General features: G+C 43.2%; 1 protein-coding gene across 7 annotated transcripts in view; it reads left to right on the top strand.

Annotated features, from left to right (window-relative positions):
• The window catches only part of MACROD2 (mono-ADP ribosylhydrolase 2), a 789,463-nt gene that overhangs the window by 10,867 nt on the left and 763,915 nt on the right, over window positions 1-14,681 (top strand). The window lies entirely within an intron of this gene.

Raw genomic sequence — 14,681 nt, 5'->3', positions numbered from 1 at the left:
TAATTTATTTTTTTACCAAGTTAATATCCGCACAGCATTAAGCTTATGCAGGTCTCTGATATGGTTGTCATTTGGTGATGCGTCTGTATGCAGCTTGAGAGAATCCCTTGTATTTTGATGTGCTAACCGTAGTTTTTCATGGGAAAGGATGCTGCTATCAAAAATAAATTAGAATCCTTAATGAAGCTCTGCAAGCTATCAGTCTCTTTAGAGAGTCAGGGTAGTGAAGATACAATGTGAAGTTTAACACAGGTTAGCCAGGAGAAAAATCTCTTAACATTGAAGTGCTTCTAACTTGAGTCTTGACACAATTAATAACTCTCAAGCCTCCCATCCCATGCAATAAGAGAATCAGATGTTCTTAGTAGCTGCTGAACATTGTATGCAGCTCAGTATGGAGGTCCCTAAGGAAGTCTGAGTTAGAATCAAAGCACAGATGATGCTGTGCATTGTCAGCAGGTAGGCTTGCTTGGATGGCAGGGAAGGATGACTTTATCAGCAGTGGTGCTGTGTATAGGGCAGTATGTGCTGTTCCTCAGAAACTGCTGAAAATGTGGAGATTTTGAAGTTCTAGCCTGGATTTTATTCAGTAGCTGACTTGCCTCATATTCGAGTCTACAAAGGGAAAGAATGCTATCTTCTTGAATGACATAGCTTTGAATGTATGGGGGTGGAGGAATAATGCGTAGTGGCTCTTGGTTTCCAGTCAGTTTATGCATATATCAATTTTTCCCCCTCAATGGGTGTTTGTTCTTCCAATTTTTGTGTACAAAACATGAGCTCCCTTTTGTGCATGGCAGATTGCAAGATCAAATCTTCAGTTTCTTCTTTTGTGCAGGGAGTTCCACTAAGTTATCTATTTCTGTTCAGTACAGTAGTTTGGCTTCGGCCTTAATCTGTTATTTAGGGTAGATGGTGTATTGTGTCCTCACAGTCTTTTGCAGGCAGGTGTGAGCTAATGTGCCAGCCTGAGAGGGAGGAAAACATGTTTGTGATTAGCTTGAGGCCAAAATCAAGCTGTTGAATTGTAAGCCGTGACAAGGGTGCTGGTGTAGACCTGGCGCTTTGCTGTCTGGTTGCATGGCTTCCAGATACCTTTGAGTACAGGCAGACCAAGCTGCTGTTCTCCTTCAAAAGACTGGGAGATTCCTTTTTATTGGGCAGTAAGAGCGCAAAGACCAGTGTTGCTTGCCTTGCTTCACCATAGCTTAATTGTGACAGACAATTATGAGGACATTGAACTATTGTCTCAATGTGCCTTTGTTGCCTGGGGCCAACGACAATTAGTGCTTGCACAGGCTCAGCCTGCCAGCTGCTGCTCTTTGGATGTGGGAGGCTTGCATCAGGGCCTGGAAGTGCATTGGTATCTTTGTGGCTCTTAAACATCCCTGATAAGTTAGCGGTGTCACTGATACACTTTAAACTCATTGAGCTCACTGTTTGGATGCTATTAACCAACTTTCATGCATAGCTGCATTTATTCCACGCGCAATTAAACACATGATTACACGTGTGTTAAAAAGCTAATCACTAGAAACCAGATAAGGTTGACATCTCTTTTTCAGTTCACTAGAGCCAAACTGTTCAGTGGAGCGAACTTGCTCACCACACAGAAACATCTCTAACAACCAATTTGTGTTTGTATAAGCTGTTGTAATATTTCCCCTGTGAAGTGATATGTAGTTTTCCCTGTGAGCTGACGTCTAGTTGATGCACCATCCCAAAATCCTGTTGGCACTGAATTCATCAACCTTGTATGCAGATGTTTGCTGCAGTGCACAAAAAATGCTTTCCCATGCTGGAGAGTAGGCTTGGACAATCCATTTTATTTTTAACCTTTAAGCTTTAAGAACACTGAAATTACAGGTTCTATGTCTCCATTTCTTGTGTTAATGGGAAGAGGGGAAGCACACAGCAAGGGTACTGAGGCTGGCAGCTGTTTCAGGCTTCTGTGTGGAAGGGAGGGTGACAAAGGGCCTTTCCCAAAGTTTCCATCTGTTTGTGTGGACAGGGTGTTGTAGAATGTGTATCCTCTGAAAGATAAGCTCACAGCCTCACGCAGATATAGTCCATCCATAATGCAGACCTGAAGAGAGTATAGAACCGCTCACCCACATGCTTTGCCTTAAAACATTTCCCTGCCTTGTCTATCTCTGACTCTTCTTACAGAAGCTTTTCTATGCAGTACAGGTCTTTTGGGTAGCCTCTCCTGTACTGATGGGCGTAGTCTGGAAGGGTGGTCTAAGTTGCCTGTCATACTTGTGCAGAAATTGAAAGAACTTTTAGTTCAAGTTCAGCCTGTGTTGGATTATTTTGTGTGCTTGATATTGTCTTGATTGTGTGAACAAGGAACTGCTTAGAAAAAGACATTATAGGATTTAGTTCTCAGATAAACATATTGTGTGTTCTATTGCTATTGTTTTGTGGGAATATTTAATGAATTACAACTAACTGAAAGAAAACCTCGCTTAGCATCGGTAGGATCAGCCAGGGAACCACTGACCGGTCTGCCTCACCTCTGTACCATGTAAGGTCATGGAACAGATCCTCCTGGGAGCTGTGCTGAGGCTCATGGAAGACAGGCAGGTGATATAGAACAGCTGTGTCAGCAGGGTGAGGGAGGGGATCTGCCCTCTGCTCTGTGCTGTGAGACCTCACCTGGAGCACTGCATCCAGATGGGGAGTGCTCAGTGCAGGAGAGACATGGAGCTGTTGGAGCGTGTCGAGAGGAGGGCTGCAGAAATGAACACCACCTGTGAGGACAAGCTGAGAGCTGGGCTGTGCAGCCTGGAGAAGGGAAGGCTCCAGGAGACCTTAGAGTGGCTGTCAGTATCGAAGGGGCTGTAAGAAGGAAGTGGATGGACTATTTAGTGGGGTATGTATAACATGAAAAGGGGAAATGGTTTCAAACTAAAAGAGGGGAGATTTAGGTGGGATATAAGGAAGAAGTTTTTTATACTAAGACTGGTGAGGCACTTGCCCAAAGAGGTAGTGGGTGTCCCATCCCTGCAGACAGCCAAGGTCAGGCTGGACGGGTCTCTGAGCACTGAGGGTGTCCCTATGCAGTGCAGGGGGTTGGGTTTGATGACCTTTAAAGGTTCCTTCCAACTCAAATGGTTCTACGTCCCTGGGAGCATGGATCAGTTATATTTAAAGAAGTAGAGGCAGATTATATAATAATTATATATATATATATATAATTGCTATATATATATATATATATATAATTTTTATTTTTATTTTTTTTCCTGTTCTGTTTTACTACTACCAGATATCTAAAATTTCAAGTGTATTGCTGATAACTAAATCCAGACAGAATAAGGTGATGTTAGCCACTTTATGCCTGTAATGAATTACGCTGCAATATTCTGGTGCTTTGAGGTTTGGTGCTTCCTTCCCTCCTTGGCTCCCCTTTTATTTTCTTATTTTCACTTAAACATGTAGAAGAAGATAAATACTAAATGTTTCTTCTCTTAGAGAGTTTGTATCGCATCCTATTTTTGAACCCCTGAAAGCAAGTGAGTATGACTGTCAGCTCTGATTGTTGATAGACCACTCAAATGCCTACAAGACTGAGTTCTATTCCTTGTTGTTCGGATTAAACTCCTGTTGTTTCTCAGGATAGTGAATTAGTTATTTTTTTTTCCTCTCCTTCTCCTCTTGGGTGGAGAAATATTTCAAGCTATGTGTGACCCAAGTTTAATGTCTTCATGTAGAAGATGCTGTTTAGTACTTGCAGGAAAACATGCGTGTCTGTATACCAGTGGTAGAGAACCAGAATGGCAGTCACCTGAAATGCTTCCTGGCAGTTCTGCAGGAGTTTGGTAGTTTGCTGATATTAACTTTGTATTTCCAACCTCCTTAGTAAGTATTACAAAAGGCAGTAGTGCTCAACTAGAGGATCTGTTGCTTAGCAATGGTGTAGGAAACGTATGTGGCGCAGAATGTAGAGTAAAATATCTCTGCTTAAAAACCTAATGAATCTATGCATGCTATAAGCTTATTGAAATTCTGCTTCATGCTGCATGTGCTGTGCATGCCTACTAAAAATGGGTTTATCCCTCATGGTAAATAAAATAGATACTGACACCTGGTTACACATAAAAATGTGTTTTGTTTGTTTTTCCCCTAGCAAATTTCTAAGGTTGAGTGAAGGAATACTGTGCTGCTGGTAGTGTAAGTTTTGGGTAAAGGTTATCTTGAGAGATACTGGAGTAATTTAGACTTGTTAGTAGTGCGAATATAGTGATGTTATCAAGACACGAATGTTGCAGTTAAGGTGACCTGCTTTGTTTGAAGGAACCTTACAAAGAAACATCACCTACAGTCTTTCATCAGACTATAAGCAGTGGTCTAAAAATGTTTTCCTCTGTTTTTGACCTTGCATTGTCAACTGCTTTGCTGCCTGTTGTAGGGAGAGACTGTAAAGTGGGAATTGAACTGGAGGTGGTGCAGTGTGGTTCTTGTCTCCAGGTGACCTCTGCTGACTGCTTACCATCCTTCAGTCAAGCTCCCATTGCCATTCTGGAAGAAGGATCTGTTTTTCAAAGTTCTTGCTATCCGTCAGATCCAGGTACTGATCGTCAGGCTTAGGCAAGAACTTAATAAATATGCCATCCAACAGCGTTGTTATTCCAATATATTGTCACAAAGCCTTGAGTCCCTCTGAAGGCTCACATTAAAAAAACAAGGCAGTGATTGAGTGAGTTTCTTTAAATATGCAAAGCACAGCTCCTCCTGGGTTTCAGCTAAAGTAGCAGCCATGCCTATGGACCCTAACTAGTGAAATCTCAAGCCAGAGAAGCAAGCATAGCAGCTGTGTGCTGACTCTCCAAGTAAACACACAAATACCCTAGGGCCTCAGCCTACTTACGTTGTGTCTTTGCTCTGGCACTGTGCATGCCACTGAGGTGAAGGGACTTTGATTTATGAATTGACAACTGTGTGTCTCTGCAGAGCAAGTTGTATAACAAATGCGGATTGGGTATGTATTAAGTTTCTTGTTCTCACTGTACAACCACTTTCTCAAAGTTTGTTCTTGGTTATTGAATTCCACGCAATGTCTTGCCCAGTTTCCCAGAAAGCTGAGGGAAAGGACGAGCCCCTCTGTTCTTTCACCTTCTTCTTCTCACAGACTTACCGGGCTATTTTCCTCTCTGTCTTGTTTTTGGGGGACATACAGAACTGTGTGAGGTAGACTGAGAAAAGGTAGGAATATAACACTGCATGAACTACTCAAGAACTTTGGAACACCTGAATAATAGTGTTGTGCATGAGCATTGTATGAATTGCCAGGACCAGCATTTTTAATCAGTTCTTATACTGCTCTCCATATTGTGTAACATAGCTCTCAGTGACTTCCAATTCCATCATGTGGCTGAAAAATAGAGGCATTTATTTACCAACCTTTTCCTGGGCTGCTGATAAATTTATGTTAACACAGATCAGATGAGTTACTATTAGGCTTTTTGCAGTATCCCTTCAGAGAGGTTTGTTTGTAGCACTGTTGAGCTCAATTAAGATGTGGTTCATTGGATATTGGCTCCTTAGATAACCAGCAGACATCAGGTGATGTTCATTTAACTGGAGTTATTAAGTACTTCTAGAAAAAACGCTTTGTGGGAGACATCATAACCTCCTGGACTGGAAGTTGGGGCAGAGTACAACCACTGCACATTGCTGAACTGGGAAGTGTGGCTGATGCATTTGGTGGATGATGGAGATGGTCAAAGGGCTGGAGCATCTTCTCTACAAGTAGAGACTGAGAAAACTGGGATCTAGTCTGCAGGAGTCAGCTCCCAGGTGAGATATTAGCAATAACTAAACATATGACAGAAAGGCATAAAGAAGACAGGAGATAGCTCTGGACTTTCCTGTAGCACATAGTAGCAGGGCAAGAAGATGTGATCTCTACTTGAAAGAGGAAATTCTGTCCGAAAAAAAACCCCACAAAGCACTTATTGTGACGGTCGCACCAGGAGCAGAGAGAGTTTGTGGGGTCTCCATCCTTGAAGACATTTAAAACCCAACTGGTCAGGATCCTGGGCAACCTATTCTGAGCAGAGGACGTTGAGCAGACAGTCTCTAGAGGTCCCATTCAACCTCACCTGTCTGTGAGCTGTGTGCCCTGCTAGCACTTGGCTGTGATCCTCTGCTGATCCAATGATACCTCCTTGTAATTAGCTGCAGCTGAGCATGTTGGCACAGTAGCATCAGAGAAAGTCCTGGTGCCTTTGTCTTGCATGTTGTGCAGCACTGTTGGCTAGGTAGATGGCGATTTGTCTGCAACAGATGTTTCTTCCTTGTGCTCAGGCTGTGGTTGTGCTCAAGTCCAAGAACTGATAGAGCAAATCTGTACTACAAATCTGAAGTACTGTAGTGCATCTGTGAATGCTTCCCCAAGATGATGAAACACGTGGAAATAATACTTGATTTAAATAAGCAATTGCCATTCCTGTACAATCATCCACTGTTAGTAGGAGTGAAAGCAGGCACGTAATGTAACAGATCTTACAATCTGTCTTTTCAAAAGCTCTGTAAGCATATGCAGAAACAAATGGAATGGAAAGCTGTGTTAAATGTGAGGTTAGTAATTGCTGATAGGTTGTCATTTTTAATCTGCACAAGACATTTGTAAAGCAAAGCCTTGGGGGAGAGGGGAAAGCGCTGAAGAAAAAAATGCAGAATATCTAGTAGGATGGTTCTAGTAGGATGGTTGCTGCACCTTTTCCTTTAGTCAGGTGTTTTTAAACATGCTCAACTCCTTTGATGTTTTTCAGCAGCCTGCTTGGTCTGGCCTCTGCCTGTAAGTGATGAAGTTTCCCTTATTTCAGCTTTGTTGCTCGCAGTTCACTCTGTCACTCTTATTCATAGAATGCTTTGGGCTGGAAGGGACATTTAAGACCATCTAGTTCCAACCTCCTGCTTTGGGTAGGGACACCTTCTCTAGAGCAGGTTGCTCACAGCCCCATCCAGCCTGGTCTTGAATGCTTCCAGGGAAAGGGCACGCACAGCCTCACTGCACAACCTTTTCCAGTGTCTCACCACCCTCACAGTAAATAATTGCTTCCTTATCTATGAAATAGAGGAAAACATTGATAAATCCAATTTGGTAAACAAAATTTCATTTAAGTACTTTTAGGCTTTTAAGACTAGCAGTAATAAATCCCTTTTTGATTTTTTCCTTCTTCAATTTCTTATCATATCTGCTTTTGCTCATGCACTGCCAAGAGCCTTCTTTGCCAAAGGTGTTGCTTTATATTATGGATCTTTAATAACTATTTTTACTACCATGTTTGTACTCAGCTCTTTCATTAGCAAATAGTTGAAAAATTACCATATGTTTTTAATAGCTCTTCCAGCTGTGTGTTTTTCTTCTCCTTTTTCATTGCAAGCTCCTCAGTATTGCTGTAGGGATTTCTGTAACTGGATGTCTGAGACTGTTTTGAAAATGAAGGTACTTAAAAGTGTACTAGAAGTCAAAATCCTGTTCTACTAAACAGAAGAGAAGGGATTAGATAGGTCATGCTATCAGCACAAGTATTAATCAACATGCATTACCTGTGATATCCTTCTGAGCTTGAATTGAAGTACTAATTATTTGAGATAAAGGACAGGAGGGAATACTTATGGGGGGGGGGGGGAGGCTGAGAGTGGGAGGGGAGAAATGGCAGGAAAAAATGCTGGGTTTAAAAATAAAAGGTGGAGAAGGGGAAAAAAAAAGAAAGGATGATGTTCATGCCCTTGATAGGGGCTCCCTCTAGTGAGCTGTTCTGGAAGTTTTTTCCTCTTCTGTAATAGCTCTCCTGCTTTCTTTCAGTGCATGGTTCTTCTTCAGTAGGTCTGGTATGTTGGTTTTGGTCAGAACAAGTGCAAGCTGCAGCTGAGTGCTGGAGCTTGATGCAAACGAGGAGGAGGTGTAAGTAAAGCAGAGGGACAGGGCTGCCTGTTTGCTTTGGCATGTTGGTACGCTTCAGACTTCAGGAAAGGTGTTGATAGGAAGAGCTCAGAGATGTTGTGAGCACAGTTAAAGGTCCAAAGGATGTGAAAAGTGACAAAGCTTAAGTGGAGTTGGGTAGCCAGAGGATTAGAGGATTCTGGGGTGGATCTAAGAGGAAATATGGGTGAGACATATATTACTTAGAATTTAGTTTAGTGAGGTCACTCCTTGTGATCATTCACATCATTTTTCCAGTTGGACTAACAGTAAGCCTATTGGAGGTTTAAAAACAAACAAACAAACAAATCCAACCCAAAAACTAAACACAGAAACATGGAAACCCCCCTGAAGACAGTGTATTTATTTTTGCATTACTTCTGTATTCAGTATTGTAGGGAAGCTGTTAGGTCCTGGCTTGAACTGGTGATTGCACACCTGGTGAAGGATTGTGGCTGCCCAGGGAGCAGAGACAAATTGATTGCACCTGAACTCCCCAGGTGACCAGAAGGGGTGGACTCTGAGTGAAACCGCCCCCCTCCCCCCCCCCCCCCCCCCTACCCCGGGCTCATATAAGGGCCAGCCACAGAAGGAAGAGCAGCTTTTGGACCTGGGCTGCTTCTTGAGAAGGAGTGCTGCACAACCAGAGAACCCCTTTATCAGATGGGTGAGTTCCATTCTTCTTTCTGTGTATGACTCTTGGTCTACCTGCAAATGCTTTGCCTGGTATTGCCAAGAACAGCAGGTTGTTGTTTATTTTTCCCTGTAGAAATCACACTGGGCAAGGGGTTGAGACGTGAATGTCCAACCTTCTGGTTTGCCTGGGCTGCAATGAGTAAAGAAGGAATTACCATTTGCTGCATATATACACAGGTTGCTCCTAACATAATGCCTCCTATTTGTGTTGAAAATACACATGACACAAACACTATTGTAACACTGTTCCATACAGCACATTTGCTGCTACAAAACAGTATTTTTTTCAGCAGTCACCACTGTGTGTTTTTGCCAGGGATGAAGAGCCTGCCTGCTGTGCTTGCAAATATGTGCATCAGCAGAAATGACCTGCTCTTACTACTGCTGAAATACACCACTTACCACTCACTGTGTTCATATCCACTGTTTGCTCTCCATCAATGTTCAGCAAGTGTCAGTGGATGTCATTTATTTTCTTTGTGGATGAATTCAGTTACGCCCCTTTGCTTCATCTACACTTCCATGTCAGACACCATTCTGTCAGGCTGCCCTTCTGCTGCCTTCTGTCATACAGCAGCAAAATGTAACGGGATGTTCACAGAATGTGGGGGTTGGAAGGGGCCTCCAGGTATCATAGAGTCCAGCCCCCCTGCCAAAGCAGGTTCCCTACACCAGGTCACACAGGTAGGCATCCAGGTGGGTCTTGAATATCTCCAGCGAAGGAGACTCCACAACCCCCCTGGGCAGCCTGTTCCAGTGCTCCATCACCCTCACCATAAAGAAGTTCTTGCGCACATTCATGCAGAACTTTCTATGCTCCGGTTTCTGTCTGTTTCCCCTTGTCCTGTCTCCACCTCACCAGTTTACCCCCCCACACCAAAGATACTCATAGACCTGGGTCGGGTCCCCTCTCAGTCTTCTTTTCTCAAGGCTAAACAGACCCAGTTCACTTAGCATTTCTTCATAGGGGAGATGCTCCAGGCCCTTCACCATCTTAGTGGCCCCTCCGCTGGACTCTTTCCAAGACATCCCTGTCTTTTTTGTACTGCGGAGCCCTGAACTGGACACAGTATTCCAGATGAGGTTTTACCAGGGCAGATTAAAGGGGGAGGATCACCTCCCTCAACCTGCTGGACGCGCTCTTTTTAATGCACCCCAGAATGCCATTGACATTTTTGGCCATGAGAGCACACTGCTGGTTCATGACCAATCTGTCGTCCACCAGGACGCCCAGGTCCCTCTCAGCAGAGCTCCTCTCCAGCAGGTCTTCCCCCAGCCTGTACCGGTGCATGTAATTATTCCTCCCTAGGTGCAAGACTCTACACTTGCTTTTGTTAAACCTCATCCAGTTTCTTGCTGTCCAGCTCTCCAGTCTGTCCAGGTCTTGCTGAATGGCAGCACAGCCTTCAGGTGTGTCAGCCAATCCTCCCAACTTCGTATCATCAGCAAACTTGCTGAGGGTGGCCACTATCCCCTTGCCAAGGTTATTGATGAAGATGTTGAACAAGACCGGACCCATCACCAACCCCTGGGGAACACTGCTAGTTACAGGTCTCCAACCAGACTCTGCACCGCCAATGACAACCCTCTGTGCTCCGCTGGTCAGTCAGTTCTCAACCCACCTTGCTGTCCGCTCATCTATCCCACACTTCCTCAGCTTTGTTATAAGAATGTCGTGGGAGGCAGTATCAAATGCCTTGCTGAAATCAGGGTAGACTACATCCACCACTCTTCCCCCATCCACTCAGCCAGCGACAACATCACAGAAGGCTGCCAGGTTGGTCAAGCACGACCTCCCCTTGGTGAACCCATGCTGACTACTCCTGATAGACTCTTTTCTTCCAATTATCTGGAGATGGCATCCAGCACAAGCTGTTCCATCACCCTTCCAGGGACAGAGGTGAGGCTGACCCCCATCCCACCAACATCCACCTCTGATGTTGTGGGGCAACATCAGAATATAGGAGGATGCCTTACTTGCAGTGTAGTCCTCGTGATGGTAACTGCCATCTGATTCAATGGCAGTGGTTGTAACTCTCGTTGCTTTACTCTTTGAGTGCTTCATTCTTGACAGTAGTCATTCATAGACGTACATACTGCCAAAAAGCAGTGACATGAATAAGGTGCGATTGTGAAGGGTGTATTTCTTTGCTAAGAGAGGTTTTAGAAAAGTCTGATCCTGAAGCTTGATCAGACTTTTGAGTTTAATGGTTGAATGTTTGATTGCAACTTGATGCCACATGTGGTGAGCAGGCTGTGAGTTGGACGTGCCTGGGTTAAGATTTGAATTTGAGCAAGGTGAAAATTATACAGGTCAGGAGAAACTGGTGAGAAGACCAAGTAGGTGAAATTTTAGCCTTGTTTGTTGATTTCATGTTGGGATTTGTTTTCAGTGCTTGTGTATGTGCAGATTGTTGGCATGTGTGCGGAACAGTTTTTCACCTTGTCTCACTTCCAAAGCTTGGGAATATTCTATTTACCTCCTCTCCTCCTCCCTCCCCCCCCTTCCCACTTAATAATGTTCTGTGTATCAAGTAGTTCTTTGAATTCATCTTAGCCTGAAAGTTGCAAATTACATTGCAAACTGCTGGAGGGGAGCATTGCTGGTGCCTTTAGCTGAAGGTCTTGGTCTGATTAGTGTTTACTCCAGAGGCAGGGATGGAATTAAGTGGTCATTAGGGATGGCTCTGAGATTGTATCATCAGAAATCTAGACTTCATGTAGGCACACCTTGTAAGATTTACTTGAGCTTAAAAACAAGTCCCCAGATATGTAATGTTTTCTAAAGCATTTCTACTTTCTATTACTGAAACCTTAAAGGTGATCTTCACTTTTAATCTGAAGGGCTATTTTGCTGTGCAGGGGTTTAGTTTTGCTTCACGTCAAGAGTTACGAGTGAAAGTGAGATCACAGTTCAGTCCAAATCTCAGGCTCATGTGCTCGTGTTGTTTTCTCAGGTTCGTGTGCTATGGGTGTCTGGGTGTTTGTTGGCTTGTTTGTGTCATTTTGTCCTGAAAGCTCACGCTCACAGTTGTGGACCAAATGGAACAGATTTCTGATCTTGGTGGCTGTGGTATATCTGTCTAAGTGGCAGACTTTGTAATAGTCTTGGTCTAGTTTGTTTTTTAGGACTGGAATCTGTCTGAATGTTCCTGGCTTTCCAGCTGATCTGCCTTCAGGATGCACTCTGCACAAACAGTGTTGAGACAGACTTGAAAGTTTGGCAGGCAGACTGTCTTCTCTCCTGATGCTTCCTAGGGATAATCTCTGGGTTATGGACACAGCTGCTGTCTTCTCTGTCCTTCGGTCAGGTATCACGAGCATCACTAAAGGGTGGGGATGATGCAAATTCCTGTTCTGTACCTTGTGCTGAAGGCTGGTGTTACGTAGCAACCACTTCAGAGGATTAATTTCTTGAGGGAGTACGTACAGCTCTTTCTTTAGAGCAAGAAACAATTTGCTACGAGTGCAAGGGTCTGTCACTGCTTGGATTTCTATTAGTGCATGAGTATTGCGTGTACTTAGTGAAACAAGCAGTGCCCTGCTGGCTTGTCCTTGCTGAGGTACAGTGCAATAGCTGCAACAGATGAGTTTCTGGGGCATATTTGAGAACAATGCATCATTCTTAATGACAAATTTGAGATTCAGCGTTACCTTGCAGTGCAGACAAAAATATGTTTGGTCAAGGAAGAGATGGGAGACAAAAGCAAGAAGTGAGTTTTATAATCACCAGGAGTGACCTCACTGTCCTTACCAAGATGACTACTTTGATTAGAAGAGAAGAAAACATTCCCAATAAGATACCAGTTTGACTTGGTTAGGGAGATCTGTCTGCCAGTCCCAGAGATCTGGCAGATGGCGATGGGACTATTTGTATTATGTTGGGGTTACTCTTTCAATCAAAGGTGTATTAGTAGACTTGTCAAGTGTGCTTGACTGTGAATGAGACTTGGCTCCCCAAGACTCCCATCAGCGCTAAGAATCTTTCTGCAACAACCAGGGTGAAATAGCGAAAAATAAAATTCTCTCTGATACCAGATATTCTTTAATGGAAAGAAGTAGGGGTAGTTTGTCACAGATGTACAAGGCAACATGTGTGTTTAGTGCTGAGCTGTATTATAAGTGGCCAAAAGCTGTGGGGCAGGTAAGGGACTTGCTGAAGAGTAGAACATCTAGGTGTAGTAGTGCGTTGCATTTTTGTTTTTGCTGTTGAGATTGTAAATTTACTAATGCTGTTCTATGGGGAGGGAGTTTTGATAGTGGATCTGCTGAAACGTATTCAGCACTTGTGAAGAGCAAGAAGGTGAGTGTGATGGTAGGGCAGTACAGAAGATCAGGAGGCAGTGATTGCATTATGTAGCATCTTAGAGGAGTAATGGGACCTCGCTGGTGAACTGGCAAAGGAAAGGTATCTGTGCTCTGCTTCTGACCTAGAGATAAGTAATAATGAAAATTAGCTTTTCTATGGTACTTGTTCACTTTGTGTCTTTTCATGGCTTTGTTTTGTTTTTCTTGATTCTGCATGATATTGGCAGAAATAATCCTGTCATCCAAAATGTGCTTGCTCATAAACTTGAAATGGTTTGGTTTGGAGAATTCTGGGTGTTTGATTTGATGTTATCTTGTTGCAGTCTTTTGACTTACGGTGGGCTGTGGTGCTGCTTTTGGCAGTACTCCACTGGGAGGTTTGCTAGGGAAGGATACGGAAGAAAACTGTTCTGTTTGCCAACCTAATGTGGTTAACAGGAGAGCAGGTAATATAGATTATGCCCTGCAAATGAGTCAGAAGTTGATTTTTATCTTAATATAACTCAATAGCAGTGCTTGCCTTATGTGGAAAAGATGATGAGCAGTATGTTTGTTCGGTTAGGATAAGAAGATCCTTAGTAGGATACAAATACTTCATACCCCTTAAACAGAAATACTTCTTGTTCTGGTGACAGCAGAGGGAATAGAAATTTAGGAGCCAAATGAAGGAGTGAAGTTACTGAACATACACACTTGTAGCAGAAAGGTAGTTCTGTACTCACGTAAGTCATAGAGGCAGTGTGCCTTTTGCTGGAGGCAGCGTGGATTTTGTGTTCAGTTTATCCAAGCTAGAAGTATGCAAGACTGGCTGTTTTGAAGCGGCTGAAATAAATGACAATTTGCGATACAAGTTGTTTCTGCTGAAGTTAAATCAACATCTAAGATAAATGCAGCTTCTATTTGAATCTGCTTATAATGCGGATGATTTTGAGAAGATATCATCTGATTTGTGGAAGTTGATTAAAATGAAGGTTAATCAGAAAACTAGGGGGGCCAGACTCATTTGAATTGCTTTCAGCATCTCACTGTATCTTTCCTTGAGTTTATTTTACTCAATAGTGAATATTTGTTTTGAGAATTGAAAGCTGTTTTGCACTTAGGCGTCAGTTCAGGATTTCCAGTTGTATAATTCTGTTTCTGGCCAATAGATGAAATGGGACATCTTTGTTATACTGCACGGAAGTAATTCTAAACAATGAAGAGAGTTAAGCAAGCCTTTCCTCACCTTACAACTTTGCTAATAATTTGAGTTTCTTACAATGCAGGGCTGTTATACTTACTAGCTAGTATGTGTATGTGGAAGTATTGGGGTGAGCGAACGACTTTATGGGTGGATTATAAGGCTGGTGAAGCTCTGATGGAAAAACAAGTGTGTCAGAATAAGAGCTGTTAAAACACCATTTGGCAAGGGAAGCATTTGAAAGCTAACGTATGTGGAGCCTTCAACCTCTGCCTAGTGGAGCAGTTGAAGGTGTCAGAGCTCTGAGTTTAACTTACTGGCTGTTTGTGTTGAGGTTTTTCTTTACTCTGTTACCTACTGCCAGGATGCCTTCTGAGTTCTGACTCTGCTGCCAAGCTGCTTGTTCGCATGCTTTCAGACAAATCCTGAATAATTCCGGATCATATAACTTGCTGCTTCATGTGGGAGGATGGTCTTAACTAAATATTGTTTTCTGTCATTTTGTACCCTTGTGACTATCAACAAAACTCACTGGATGGTGGTATCTCTGAAAAGTGTGTG

This window comes from Coturnix japonica, chromosome 3 (genome assembly GCF_054131305.1).
Source record: "Coturnix japonica strain WE chromosome 3, WE-NBRP24, whole genome shotgun sequence".
NCBI lineage: Eukaryota > Metazoa > Chordata > Aves > Galliformes > Phasianidae > Coturnix > Coturnix japonica.
The sequence above is the reverse complement of the archived record's forward strand: the minus strand, read 5'-3'. Positions and strand labels throughout refer to the sequence as shown.